Below are 14,497 nucleotides of genomic sequence, written 5' to 3' on the forward strand. Positions count from 1 at the left end.
AGTAGATCGCTGCTGCCACAATACTGAGGTCCGAGTTAAAAAGTGAAAAGCCTTCTTTTTTCTTTTTCTTTTCCTCATATTTGTAACCAGTGAGAGAGCTGACAATGCACAGCCACTCTTCCTGAGAGTCCACTATAGGCACAGCCCTGCAATGGGAAGCCAAAGCTTTTACAGGGTCCTTAATGAGCAGGAAAACAAAGTGCTCACATGGGATCTAGCAGGCACCCACTTGAGTAACAGAAAAAAATCTGTCATCCAGGGCTAATGGCTCATCACATGGGGCTGATGGCCCCGTCTTCCTTCTTCCTGTCAGCGGCAGAGCAGATGGGTCATGTGACAGCAGGCACCCACTTGAGTAACAGAAAAAAATCTGTCATCCAGGGCTAATGGCTCATCACGTGGGGCTGATGGCCCCGTCTTCCTTCTTCCTGTCAGCGGCAGAGCAGATGGGTCATGTGACAGGTCCACTTCAACCAGGAGCATGGGACCTGGTGTGCCCTTTCACCTTAACAGAATTCAGGCACCACCAAAGAATCCATGACAGGCAGATGGGTTTTGGAAGCACCCATAAGATCTTATAAGAGGGACTGTCAGAGTTTATTGATATGAAACCTTCATCAAGGACACCACAAATAAAAATCAAACATCCAGACAGTGATTCAAAACCACAGTTAGTTCTAAACATTAGTGAGCCAGCCAAAGGGTGACTGAAGTTAAACACTGAATTAAGAAAGCCTCTTTCCTTAACTTCATTTTCCTCCCCTTTAGAACTTTAATTCTTGGGGCATCTTGGGCAGCTGGAGCGGAAAAAGGTGGTTCCGGCCTCTGCTGTCGTGAAGCAGCAGGAGGCCACGAAGGTGGTAAATGCCCTGCCGGAGAAAAGGCCCAAGAACTGTGGCATTGGAAAGGATATCCAGTCCAAAGGGGAGCTCACCTGCTTTGTCAAATGGCCCTGCTACATCTGGCTGCAGTGACAAAGGGCTGTCCTCTATAAGTGGCTGACAGTGCCTCCCATGATGAGCCAGCTCACCCAGAGCCTGGACTGCCAAACGGCTACTCAACTGCTCGAGCTGCTCCATGAGTACCAACCAGGGACAAAGCAAGAGAAGCAGCAGAGACTGTTGGCCCGGGCTGAGAAGAAAGCTGCTGGCAAGGGGGATGTCCCTACTGAGGTCACCTGTCCTTTGAGCAGCAGTTAATGCTGGCCCCACCTTGGTGGAGAGGAATAAGGCTCAGCTGGTGGTGACTGCACCTGCCGTGGTTCCCCCTGAGCTGCTTGTTTTCCTCCTTGCCTGTGCCATGAGCTGGGGGCTCACTGCTTTATTATCCAGGGGCAGGCCAGACTGGGACGTCTAGCCCACAGGAAGACCTGCAGCACCGCTGCCTTCACACAGGTTAACTTGGAGGATCGAGGTGCTCTGGCTAAGCTAGGGGAAGCTATCGGGACCAGTTACAGTGACAGATATGATGAGATCTGCTGTCACTTGGGGAGGCAGTGTCCTGGGTTCAGTATCTGTGGCTCACACTGCCAAGCTAGGAAAGGCAAAAGCCAAAGAACTTGCCACTAAATTGGGTTGAGTGGAACTGTTGAGTTTTCTGTACATAAAAATGATAAATATTTTCCTTCAAAAAAACCACAAAAACCAAAAGAACTGAAATTCTTCATTTTGGAGACTCACAGCAGTATAACAACGTTATTCCACATCTGAAACCAAGAACATTAAGCACAACAAGGCTAAGAGGAACCACAGCCTCGGTGAAGCCCAGGCTGTTTCTTGACAGAGGGAGAGATTTCCTCAGCAGTTGCAAGGCTGTGCCTCCGGTGAACAAAGGTGGTGCTCGCTCTTTCTCAGCCCTGAAGACATAAGATGAAAATCCCAAATTCTAGGACTTCAAAATGTTTCAGATACAAGGACAGGCTGTCATTCTTGGACCTCATCTAGTCCACCATTCTCTCTTATCTTATGAATGAGATTCACGAAGATAAGATACTTGCCAAGGTAACCTTGCCGGCTTAGGGCAAATTACCTCCAAGTTCTCCCAAGTCCCTGGTCCAAAGTTTTTCCTACCATATCAAAAAGTCATTTACTTCAAGCTATTACTTCCTTGTAAGTATATTTATTGGATACATTTATGCATAATGTTGTAGAACCTTTTAGCATGGATTTAACAAATTCATTTTTTTCCCCTAAGACAATGACTTCAGAAATGACCCATCCCTATTGTCAAGCATTACTTTCCAGAGGCATCACCAAATAGAAAGTGGTTTAACTCTGGAAGCATGTTCTGGCATGAGATGGCAGCCATTGAATACATGTCTGGCTGGGTTAACATGTGAATCTGTTTTCAAACAGATGAAATAAAAACATCTATCTTCCTATAATGGAAAAAGAGGAGCAGGTAAACATAACAAATCAAGGGAACATTACTGCTCCTTTAACTGAATGACATTAGTTATGGAAAGATCAACTTTCTCCCCTGAAATGATTACTTTCCTTGCAATGAATACATTTAGTAATAAAGTCAATTTTGTTGCAATACTCAAATATGTGCACGCACTTAAGTTCCTGAAAACAATCTCCCATAACACATTAGATCTAGTTCAGATTTGGTGCTATCAGAGGCAAATGCTAGGACTCCCATTATCGTCAGTAATGGGACATGTTCATTTATGAAAGATGAATGTAGACTACAAAGGGCAAGCCCTCGGAGAGAAGAATGTCTGGTGATAACAACTTCTGCCTAATTTTAGAGCCTAGTAGGTTTAAAGGAGAATGTTCATAAAAGGGTGTTGAGCTCCCCTTTTATCAGAGTTGACAGCGGCCACTTGTGTGGCCTGTGCTAAGTGTGGCAAATAAATCTGACAAGGAGCAGAACCGCACTGAAATTCCACAGTCAATGGAAGGAGGGAATAAGACATTGAATTACTCAAAGAAGTGGGCAGAAGGCAACCTCTGTGCCTCAATTACCTTGTAAAACAAGTACATGAAGGACTTCCTAGGACTCAGACACACATTTTTGTGCTGTACTAAGGTTAAGAACATTAGCTTGGCATTAGAAGGTTGTAATCCTGTCTATTTCCCAGGCATTTAACTTTGGGGGAGTGGGGAGGAGTCTGAGAGTCACCTTGGGCAGAAAATGTAAAGGGAAAGTATTTTAGATTACTTTAGTTTTTTAAAGGATGGCTGGACATTTTTGTAACACTGGGGATTTAAAAACTCCTGTGGTGCATCTCAATAACAGCAAAGTCAGTCTATTTAAAAACGTATTTTCATTTTTAGTACATTTCTTGTGCAACAGCAATTTGCTAAGTGCTATATAGATAGTCTTTGCAGAAATTCACCCGCTCTCTAAGGCTTAGCCATTTATTCTTTGGAATAATAGCCTATTCCCAGTCTCAAACTGTGGAGCAAAAAGTGAAGCAGAAAGAAGAAGTTCTGAACACAAGGAAACCAGAGCACTAACAGAGGCACAACTGGATCTTGTGCTATGGCACTTTGATGAGGTTATTTGGAGTTTAGAGGTATTCAGGTGTTTTGATGTAGAAAGGCATACAGGGCTATGACGAATAAATCTGATTTGATTGTAGAACATAAAAAGCCATCTTCAGTTCCACTGCTTTGATCTCTTTGTGGTCAATGAAAACACATAATCAGTCATTTTCTTTGAAGTGAAGGATCCCAATACATGCAGAGACCCAGAGAAAGCAGCTACTGTTTTGGTACAGGCAGTAACTGCCCTGTAAGAAGGCTCATTGCAATGGGATTTAGGCTGCACATGGAATGCCTGTGTGTGTTTTGCTTTGACAAGAAAACAGCATGATAAATTCATCACCAGGGAGTTATGAGGTCTGCACTTTGCATTCAATAAATATTAGTGGAATGAATAAATGAATTAGAACAGCAGGGTAAATGCTCTCTTTCTGATCCCCAAATGCTTAGCCCAGCTTGCTTCAGTTCCTGAGGCTCAAAGTCATCCTGGCTACCTCTCCCATGCCATTTCATCCCTGCCTGTCTGCCTCGCCTTCTAACAGAACTCCTCCTTCCAATCTTTGGGCACCTGTTACCAGACTAATCCCCCTGAAATCTTCCTCTTAATTTAGGTCACTCCCATATCGAAAACATGTAGCGCCTCCCCATTCTCTACAAAATACAGCCCACGTTCTAGACCAGCAATTAAAGCTCTACACTCTCTGCCTTCAATTATTGTGAGTCCTTCCCAACTCCAACTGCCCTCTCCAGGGAAACTGCCATTTCACATGTCCAGGGCCCCAGCCGCAATGTTGCATGCCTTTACAGACTAAATCATGACTGAAAAATATCCATCAGTTCTTAGGAATTCACCACCTTGACCCCCCTCCACCCCTACCCAGTGCAGGCACCCAAAGCTACATACATCTCAGGCAGGTTCACCCTTTGCTTGAATAATTCTAATATGAGAAAGAAACTTAAAACAGCACAAATGGCCACTCATTTCATTTTAGAGGCTCTCTGTTACAAAGTTATACCTTATCCAAAAATGTTTAAAAAACCTAAAACAAAGGAAACAAATGTTAGCCAACGCTCTGGAGACAAAATCCAGTGATAATAAATTCCTAGGCAAGCTAATTGTCAGCTAAAGTTTCCATATGTTTAAAGACGAATATTCAAATGCCTGCCAGTTAGTTTCTAAAATTTTCACAATAGAGTTTCCCTTAGTTCTTACTTTGGTCAAAATACATGTTACTGGGCCAGCCCCCCCGTGGCTCACTTCGGAGAGTCTGGCGCTGGTAGCGCTGAGGCCACGGGTTCGGATCCTATATAGGGATGGCCGGTGCACTCACTGGCTGAGCATGGTGCGGACCACCCTGCTGAGGGTTGCGATCCCCTTCCCAGTCAAAAGAAAAATATATGTTACTCATTTTATTTGATTTGTTTAAGCCACTTATCTAGTTCTTACCATGTACCAAACCCTACCTAGTCTAAGGGCTTTAGAAATATTCTCATTTTAATCCACATATGAGGTCTATACTATGCATACCCCCATTTCCAGCTGGGGTCATTCTGACCCAGAGAAGTTAAGTAACTAGCTCAAGTCATACATCTTGTAAATGATGGAGCCGGGATTTGAACCCAGGCCTTCTGGTTCCAGACTCCATTCTCTCAGCCCATAAACAAGGGATCAGCAAATCCCCTGGCCTCTCCTCCAGGGGCCCCTCCCAAACCCTCCATGGCACTGCTATTGTGCCCTGCTGTGCCTGCCTTCTAGGGCTGTGCATCTATTTGCCTCTGTGCCTAGCATGCTATCTTAATGGTAGTAGGCACTTAGAAAACAGATCCTGGATAAATGCATAAATGAATGCTCAAATTGGACCCTATGTTTCAATCAAATAATATAAGAAAAAATATTTTAAATGGAATTTCATTTTTTAAAAGTCCATACAAATAGAGCAGCCTAGAGAGTCTAGCCTCAAAATGCTTGCAAAGTGACAAGTAATAGAAGTTAACTCTGGTTGAGGCACTTAAGAGATTATATAAGCCTTTGAAGGTCACAAATTTCCAACTTACTATTAATGAAAAATATTTAACATTTGACATTTTCCTTATGTGTAGCTGTTAATCTATTAATTTAGCAATGCCAGGGCAGCCGAACTTTATGGCTTTTAAACTGTTTAGTTATGGTAATTTACTGCATGAGGCTGCAGCTGCATAATAAAACCCCGACAAGGATACTTTAAATCCATTTCAAATCCTCATTAACGCAAAACGACGGGTTACTTATTTATTTTATTGTGTGAGAAAAATAAAATTAATAACCAAAATGCAGAAAGACAAACTCTAGTCAGAATGCTCATTAATAGAGGAGAACGGCACAATTTTAAAACTGTGTCGCTGGTAGTTATTCATTCCTTACAAGGGTGAACTATTAACGAGAAACAGATGTTAGTGAGGAGGAAGCAGAGCCAGGTTTGTGCGATTCGGCAGCTCATGGCAGCGTGGGGGATTAAACAGGACTGCATAACGCCAAGCGTGGCCCTGAACTGAGGACAGCACCGACAGAAATCCTCGAGCCAGGAGGCTGGCATAATTGTCCAACGACCACTTTCTGTTGGTACATCCAAGGGGAGAGAAACCGAGATGCAGCCAAACACGATGAGAAGCAAATGCACACAAAATAACTTTTACTGCAGAACAATGAATGACCAGAATACCAAAAAGGGGAGTTTGGAAGTAAAATTCTCTGGCACAAAGACATTTATGTGAGTTCCAGCTGGACAAATCTAATGCTGTTATACCTTGATCTACTTCTACTTCCAGTCTCTCAGACAGCACAAATGCAAATCACCAAAATAAATCCTCCAGGTGAGTAATAGGCAAAAAAGAAACCTATCACAGATGATTTCAAATTACTTAAAGAACAGTCATTAAGAAGCCCACGAGCACTACAGTGCCCGGCCCCCCACTGGGAAATATGGGGCCAGGGGTGGACGGCAGCTGGGTAATGCAGGCGGCAGAGAGGTGTCAATTAGGAGAGACTGAAGTAGTGGCTCAGAGGCAGCATCACAAATAGCTGCTGGGAAGCAACACATCAGGGGACGAAGAAAAAGCGGGAAAAAATGAAGGCAACTCACAAAGCTCAGAAATCCTGCTGTGAAGGTACAAGAACAAATTCTTTTTGATTTATATTCTAAACTTGGCTGTGTGAAATGCTGTTTTATATTAGTGCAGGAATAGTGGTAGCAGAAATCTTATCAGTAAAATTATATAATTTTATCTTTTTTGGTGGCTGTCACATGCCTCCCGCCACCTTGTTTTACCCTGAGCACTATCAAGATAGAAAGATCTTGTTATGTTCATTTGCAATGTTTCTAAATGCAGAAATATATACTTTAAATTATATATACACCTTTTTGTTATCACCAATAATCAAAGAAAACGAAAGCTGAAGATGAATAATTGAGTCATGTTCACAGAAGATCCAGAAGAACACTGTATGCTGTACTGATGATAGATGACATTTGGGATGGTGGACAGGGGATATTTGACAATTTTGGTGCACCAGGGGTGTGTGCAGAAAAGCTGGCTACAAAGCCAGCACGCTGAGTACAAAAACTTTCATTTGGTGAATTTCATGTGATATTTCTGCTACCTCGTAATGTACACACAAGGCCCTGGGCTGTAGGACAACCCCTCATGCCATGAGAAGCAGCTGGGCTCACAGGCTCCACGCACGCAGCCTCATCACCACTCAATGTTCACTGGCTCCTCTCATGGCAAAATGCTCATGCCAGCTCCAACACTGCCCCTGTGATTGCTGCCATGAGAAGCAGCTGGGCTCACAGGCTCCACGCACGCAGCCTCATCACCACTCAACGTTCACTGGCTCCTCTCATGGCAAAATGCTCATGCCAGCTCCAACACTGCCCCTGTGATTGCAGCCCATGACTTCTCTGCAATGCCGTGCCATCCTCCTTGAAACTCTTCTCCCCTGGCTTCTGTGATGCAACCTTTCCTGGCTCTTCTTCTTCCTCCTGTCCCTTAAACATTAGTGTTTCCCTGAGACTTTGGTTGACCTCTCTTCTCTATATATACACACGACTGGAGTTTTCAGCTATGCCCACAGGTTCCTCCGCCACCATGACCACTGCCAGCCTTCACGACTCTCCCTGGCTCCTGACCTTAATTCTCTGAGAACGTGGTAGGTAGATGGCCCCATGTGCATCCTACATGGACTCTTTCAAGTCTTGCCCCTTTTGGGTGGAAGGCCAGGCTTGGAGTGTCTGGACCTGTCTCCTGTTCCAGGCTCACCTCCTGCCACTTGGGCTCAGGCCAGGCCACTTGCTCACCCATGGTGCTGGGTCTACCTCTGCTGCTGTACATGCTGCCCTTTCTCCAGTGCCCTCCTTTCCAGGAAGACTTCTTCCCAAGAGCAGGCTTAGCTGCTCCTCCTCTGAGATGTGATCTCCTTCTCTATAATCTCTAACATCACCCTTCCTCCCCACCAATCAAACTGCTGGAAATGTTTGCTTACATCTTCATTTCTCCTAGGAAACTTCATCCTTCCTTATATTCCCGGCACTGTCAGCACTGCCACATACAAGGCTTAGTGCTTAATGTTTGTGAGAAAATTATATTTTATATTCCCCTTCCCCTCAAAATAATTATTTTTATTGGCTAAAGCAATCTTTTCTCCTTGTCATTCCTAAACACTGATTTCTCATCTGAAAATTTCATTTTATTTAAATTAGGATTAGTCAGTATAACTACCACTGTCTCTAGCATTCTTTGGCTTCTCTCTGGGCACAGGGATTTCCAGAACCTCAGTTAGATTAACACGGTGTCTACGACATCACACACACACACACACACACACACACACACACACACACACACACACACACACAATGAAGAAAACACGAATCACACGTACAAATCAATAAAAATACTGAGAAGTGAAGAAGGAAAAGGAAATTGAATGCATGAAATAAGAGGCTGCTTTGGAAAACATGATGTTAGAAAAGCCAAAAGCCACTTAAATGGGTGAAGCTATAAGCCTCTAGAGTCTGAAAAAATTTTTTAAAAATCAAAAGTAATGAAATGATCGCAGATTCTCATAAAACATAACAAGGAATTGGTCAGTTGAATTTACATGTTAGTAAAATTGTCTTTTTATTGCTCATCTTGTCTAAAATGTTCCCAAACATCTGTAAGCATGCAATAACCTAGAACTGGAAGGCTACAAAGCAATAAATGTGTGCTAGCAAAATATGAAGAAAAATTCACTTTTATAATCTAAAAGGGACAGGAAGAAGTGTTTTCTGTTTTGGTTATGAACTATGATCCAAAATAACTCTTAAAAACTAGATCACATGAAAAATTCCACAGAAGTAAAAATGGTGGTAAATATTCATTTTCTTTTCTTTTTTTTTTTTTCCTGTCCTTTTTGAGACCGGCTGCACCGCGCTCAGCCAGTGAGTGCACCGGCCATCCCTATATAGGATCCGAACCCGCGGCAGGAGCACTGCTGTGCTCCCAGCACCGCACTCTCCCAAGTGCACCACGGGCTCGGCCCTAAATGTTCATTTTCAAATAGTATTTGTCCGTCTGGAATGGACAGGACCAATTACTCAAGGAGAGGAGAGGGAGATGATCCAACATAGAAATATTACAGAAAAGAAATGTTCCATCTTTACAGTTTTCTGACAACTAAATTACCTCATCTGAGTACATCTGTCCAGGCCCTCTCTCATTCATTTGTCAAGTATTCACATGTATGTGCGCTGTGCGCTGGGCCCTGCGGACACAGCAGTGGGCAAAACCACATTCTAAAGGGGAGAGACCACACAGAAATAAATGAAATACAATGTCAGCTGGTGATAAGTGCAATGGAGAAACAGTAAAGCTGGATACGGGGAAGAGGGGAAGGGGCAGGGATGCTATCATACACAGGATGGAGAGGGATGGAGTTTCTGAGGCTGCAGTGAAGCGAGTAAAGCAGTGGGCCGGGGAGGCAGGGGAGCACACGCACATGTGCAAGCAAAGCAGAGGGGCCAGGAGGCTACAGCAGGGTGGGAGAGAGGGAGAGGGTAGGGGCCAGACTGGGGGATCTTGCGGGCAAAACTGAAGGCTGATCAAACTAGCAGACAAACCTAATCATAAGGGATATGCTTTTTATTAAGAAGCCACATCATCCTTGGAAACAACAGCAAATAGTCACTTCCTTTTTCCCCACTGATCTCAGAACTGGCTGCCCTGCCTGCTCCTGCCGACCCCAGCCAGAAAGTCAGCCTGCTAATGTATCAGATCACTCACCCAAACTGACACCAGCACAAACTCTCCCTACTGTGGGGGTAATGAGTTTACAGGAGACTGTGATTCACCAATGTCACCCCGAGGAAAGAGTCTGGCAAGATGACACTTAGGTTTTCCCACTGATGAAAGAGCACTGTGTTAAAGTCAGTTTGGCAGGAGAGCTAGTTTCCTCACCACCATTAACAACCCTGCTATTGGCCCTATTGCTCAGGGCAAACCCAGTGGCTGCTGAGGAGAGAGCAGCCTTAGAGGGGCTGCAGCTCTCCAGGAAGAGCTCTACACCGAGGGGTGGGAGAGAGAGGGAGGTGGCTTGACGTGGGGGAGACCAAAAGCCAGGTGGGCAAGGAGGGGCTGGAGCAGGTAGACACCAAAATTCAGAAAAATGGCCAGTCCTGCCATTCCCTGCGATGCAGGAGAGGGGTCCCTAGTGGCCACCAAGTCCCCAGTGCTGCTTCCCTGACCCAACATCTCCTGCCCTCCTCTCACAGATCTAGGCATTTAAAGAAGGAGTGAGACCCAATCTATGGTTCCGGGATCCATATGGGTCCACAGAGGAGTGAGGGGCCTGACAGCACAATTCCAATAAGGCTGACAGGAAGCTGACCTGTAAGAGGCCACACAGGCCAGCCTGGGGTGATCAGCTCAAGCCAGCTGAGCAGCGCCGATGGGCTGCTGTATATGTCCTCTGTCAAGTAAAGTAGGAAAATAAACATTACTTCACAGAAAACAGTGTGCTCAGGACACAAACTCTCCCATAATTTTGAGTATGCCAAAGAAAATAATGAGACCTGTGGAGGAAAAAAATGACTCATTAGGTTTCCTAGAGCTGTGTACATTTTTAAAGAGAATACTTGGAAAAATGAAAGCTTGAAATAACGGAATGAATTCCTCTTGACAGAATTTTAGGTGTTATGGTCAAAGGATGGGGGAGGGTACAGTGGTGACCCCTAAATCCCACCCAGGCCTATTCTGCCTTCTCTTGGGAGAGAGGTGAGGAGCTGGCAGGGCTGGCCGCATGCTCCGTCCTCTCTCCTTCCAGCACACCGACGCCTGGCCACTACACCCCTGCCCACTCTCAAATTGCTCTGCCCTCATCACATGGTGTTGGCCAACATAATATGTGGCCGGGGGCAGGAGGTATTACTTCTAGACAAAAGGACGGCGGGCACCATGGGAATGCAGGGGCAGGCGAGGCGTGGGCGGGGAGGCTCCTCAGGCAGATCCGGGAGTGAGGGGGTGTGGGAGGGCCCAGGCTAATGTCCTACAGACAGGGCACCAGAATAAGATATAAGCTTTGCTGGGATTTTGGAGTTACCCGTTAACTGCAGTGACCTAGCCTCTCCTGACTGATACAGAAAATAGCCACCAGGTAGGAATCCGACCATAAGAAGCAAAACATTCTAATGCTCAGTCTTCCCACTCCTAAACTGAGCACAGGAAAAATATAATTATTTCAAAATTTCAAAACCACTTTTTGGTTTTTAGTTGAAACTCAAAAATTTTTTTTGGAGGCGGGGGAAGAGTAAGAAGATAGACAATCCAGGGCCTAAGAGGTCTCACCGAAGAAGTGAGGAGCTGGCAGCTGGATTCTCGTTCTCCCCTCCTGGCAGCACGGAGGTGTCCCCTGTCCTATGAAGACCGGCCCTTCCCTTCACCTTCCTGAGGAACTCAGCTCCAGTGGTGGCTCCCTACCTACTGCAACCGACCCATCAACAAACCCAAATCATCTTGCTTCTCCCACTCTGACATGCCATTGACCCCATACACGTTTCCTTCTCTCGTTCCTTCTCCCCGATCCTGAACTTACGCCGCAAAAGCTAGGGAAAGCCTTGTTTGTACACTGTTTCATGAAATTAAATTTTTGGATTCTTTTTGATTGGTAGGTTTTCTTGGCACAGCTGAGTTATTCTACAGGAAGAAAACAACAAATCTGAAAAGTGATCTGGAGAAGAAGAAAGGGAGTGGTGAGAGTGGGAAGAAGATATGAACCACAGCTGTTAAAAGACAGATGTTCAATTAACCTACCAGGGAATATTTTTTCTTAAAAAACTTTACATGTTTTAAATTTAAACTTTTCATATCACAGAATTAATATAAGATTGTTGCAATTAGGAAAATAATGCAACACAAAAATGCATAAAAATGAATAAAATCAAAGCTAGTCCTCCCCTGCCTCAGTCACAGCCACCCACGAGCAGCATTAGGAGTGCCATGTTCGGCCACCAGCTGCCACCACCACTCGCTGGAAATGCTCTTGTCAAGATCGCCAATGAACCCACCTTGTCAAATCCAAGAACTCCTCTTCCTTCCTCATCCGACCAACCAACAGCACTGAGTGCTGGCTGCCGCTCCCTCCTTTTATTTCTCTTTCCTCCATTTCCTGGTCTACCTGGTCTGCACTTTGCTGGTTTTCCTCCCACCTCTCTGGCTACTTCCTCTCAGGCTCCTTTGCTGGCTCTTCCTCCTCCAGCTGTCCCCTAGAGGTAGGGCACCTCAGGGATCAGTCCTGAGACTTCTCCACTCTTTACATGCTCCCCCGTGTGATTCTGTCCTTGTCCCTGGATTTATCGCACATTTATGCTGAAGATTCCCACATTTACAACTCAAACTTTGAGCACGAGATACAAACATCCAACTCCATACTTGATCTCTCCTTTGAGCACGAGATACAAACATCCAACTCCATACTTGATATCACCATGTGGATGACAATTTGACATGTACCAAATCTTAACAGGCTCAAAACAGTTTTCCTCCCAAATCCATCCTACCCAACCCACTGCCAACTCACCGATAAATGGTCCCAGCTGCTCAGATTGGAAATCCTGGAGTCATCCTTAACAGGTCCCTTTCCCTCACCCCTCCAGCATGCAGTTCCTTAGTGTGTCCTGGTGATTCTACCTTTCAGGTATATTCCAAACCCACCTTCTCGGTGCCCGCAGTCCCCACTCTAGTCTGGGCCAACTCATCTCTTACCTGGTCTACTGCTACAGATGTCTGTCTGCTCTCTCTGCCCCCACATCAGCCCCTTCAATCTGCTCTTCACAAAATGGAAAATAATTTTCTTAAATCAGAACCACGTCACTTTCTATCATAAAACCTGCAGTGATTCCCATCGCACTTGGAATAAATCCAAAGTTCCTAAGACAGCCATGAGGCTCTGCCTCCCTATGCACACTGTCCACTTCCCTCTCCCTCCCTCCCTGGGCCCCAGTCTTCTCTCAAGTCCTCTGAGACCACACACTTTGTTCTCAGGGCCTTCTCTCTAACACTCTGTTCTGTTCCTCCCCCATTTTCACATGGTTAGTTTCCTCTGGGCCCTAAGATTTCCATTTAAATGAAAATGCAGGGGAGCCTTCCATGACCGCTTGATCCAGTGGGCTCCTCTGTCATTCTGGGTTGCAGTCCTTGTTTATTTCATTCATGGCTCTTCTCCCAGCTTGCAATGCTGGCATTTATTTTCTGTGTGCTTTTTTTTTTTTTTTTTTCTTCCTTTTTGTCTTTTTCCGTGTCCGGCAACGGATTGCAACCCTCAGTGTCGCCCCCCGCACCGGACCGGGACCGGCAACGGGACCGCAACCCTCGGTGTTGCTCCCGCGCCTCGCTCAGCCAGTGAGCGGGCACCGGTCTGTATGTGGGACGCACATATATACATGCATACAGCTGGAGGCTGGGAGGACACAAGGCATCATCTATTACTTAATTCAACAGAGCTAACTAGTAGATGATCTTAAACACATCAGAATTAATGTGGGTTGCATTTTTCAATTCAGCCTGAGTAGATGATCTACAATTTCTTTCTTTTGAGACATTAACCAATGTTGAAACTTTCCCCAAGGTCTCAATGAAGCCACAATGTTTTATATCAATTTCTACATGAAGACCCACCTCAGGGTGCTCAACTGTTTAATCATGACAGCCTGGTCAGAGATGCCAGCACAGCTTCTCGGGGCAGTTTCCCTCTGAAGCCGTACGCAAACGCACAGGAACACTGGTGTGCCCTGAGAGCCGGGCACGCTGCGTGCACACAGCCACGCCGTGTCCTCAGTAAACAGCTGAACATCCCCCATCCCTGCCTTCTGCTTTAGACCAAGTTCCCAAGGGCAGCAAGAAGAGACGCTTCTACCGAGAAGGTGAGATTTGATTGAATATGTAGAATTTTGGAAAATGGAGTAAAGGAAAATGAGCATTCGCAGGATGGAGCACAGAGGAAGGAGAGACTGGGCAGAGGTGAGTCTGAGGATGGCAGTCCCAGGGCTTGGCTGTGAGTGAGCCTCTAGTACTTGGGGTCGGGACACTGGGGCAGTGGGGTGGCACCTGGGTCGGGCTGGATGAGGGGCACATCAGGAGTTGAGTAGAGGAGCTCATACTTAACACAGACCGAGACCAGGAACCCGTGTATCCCTGTCCAGCACCCCACAATGCCTTCCACTTCATGATATCTCACCATCGCTTTTATAACCACGACAACACTTCTGATCTACATCTTACACTTAGCAATGAGCCTGACAGAGAAGGAGCACCCAGCTCGGGATACACTTAATCAAAATCAAAAGATTATACTCATGGAAATGGAAAATTTTTCCTCCCTTCTTCACAGACCAGTGACAGTTCTGCCAGTAATGATTTTTCCTTCAGGGAGTGATGGAATATCCCAGCACGGGGTCTATTTTTACTCACTCCATCATCCACTGGCCACCAATGTA

General features: G+C 45.4%; 1 protein-coding gene and 1 pseudogene across 1 annotated transcript in view; one reads left to right on the forward strand and one right to left on the reverse strand.

Annotated features, from left to right (window-relative positions):
- The window catches only part of PREP (prolyl endopeptidase), a gene marked incomplete at its 5' end in the record, with an annotated part of 116,070 nt that overhangs the window by 21,933 nt on the left and 79,640 nt on the right, over positions 1-14,497 (reverse strand). The gene's annotated exons all lie outside the window — the stretch shown is intronic.
- On the forward strand, positions 387-1,578 carry LOC103604550 (annotated as a pseudogene).

The sequence above is a fragment of the Galeopterus variegatus genome, unplaced genomic scaffold (genome assembly GCF_000696425.1).
Source record: "Galeopterus variegatus unplaced genomic scaffold, G_variegatus-3.0.2 Scaffold5223, whole genome shotgun sequence".
NCBI classification, from domain to species: domain Eukaryota; kingdom Metazoa; phylum Chordata; class Mammalia; order Dermoptera; family Cynocephalidae; genus Galeopterus; species Galeopterus variegatus.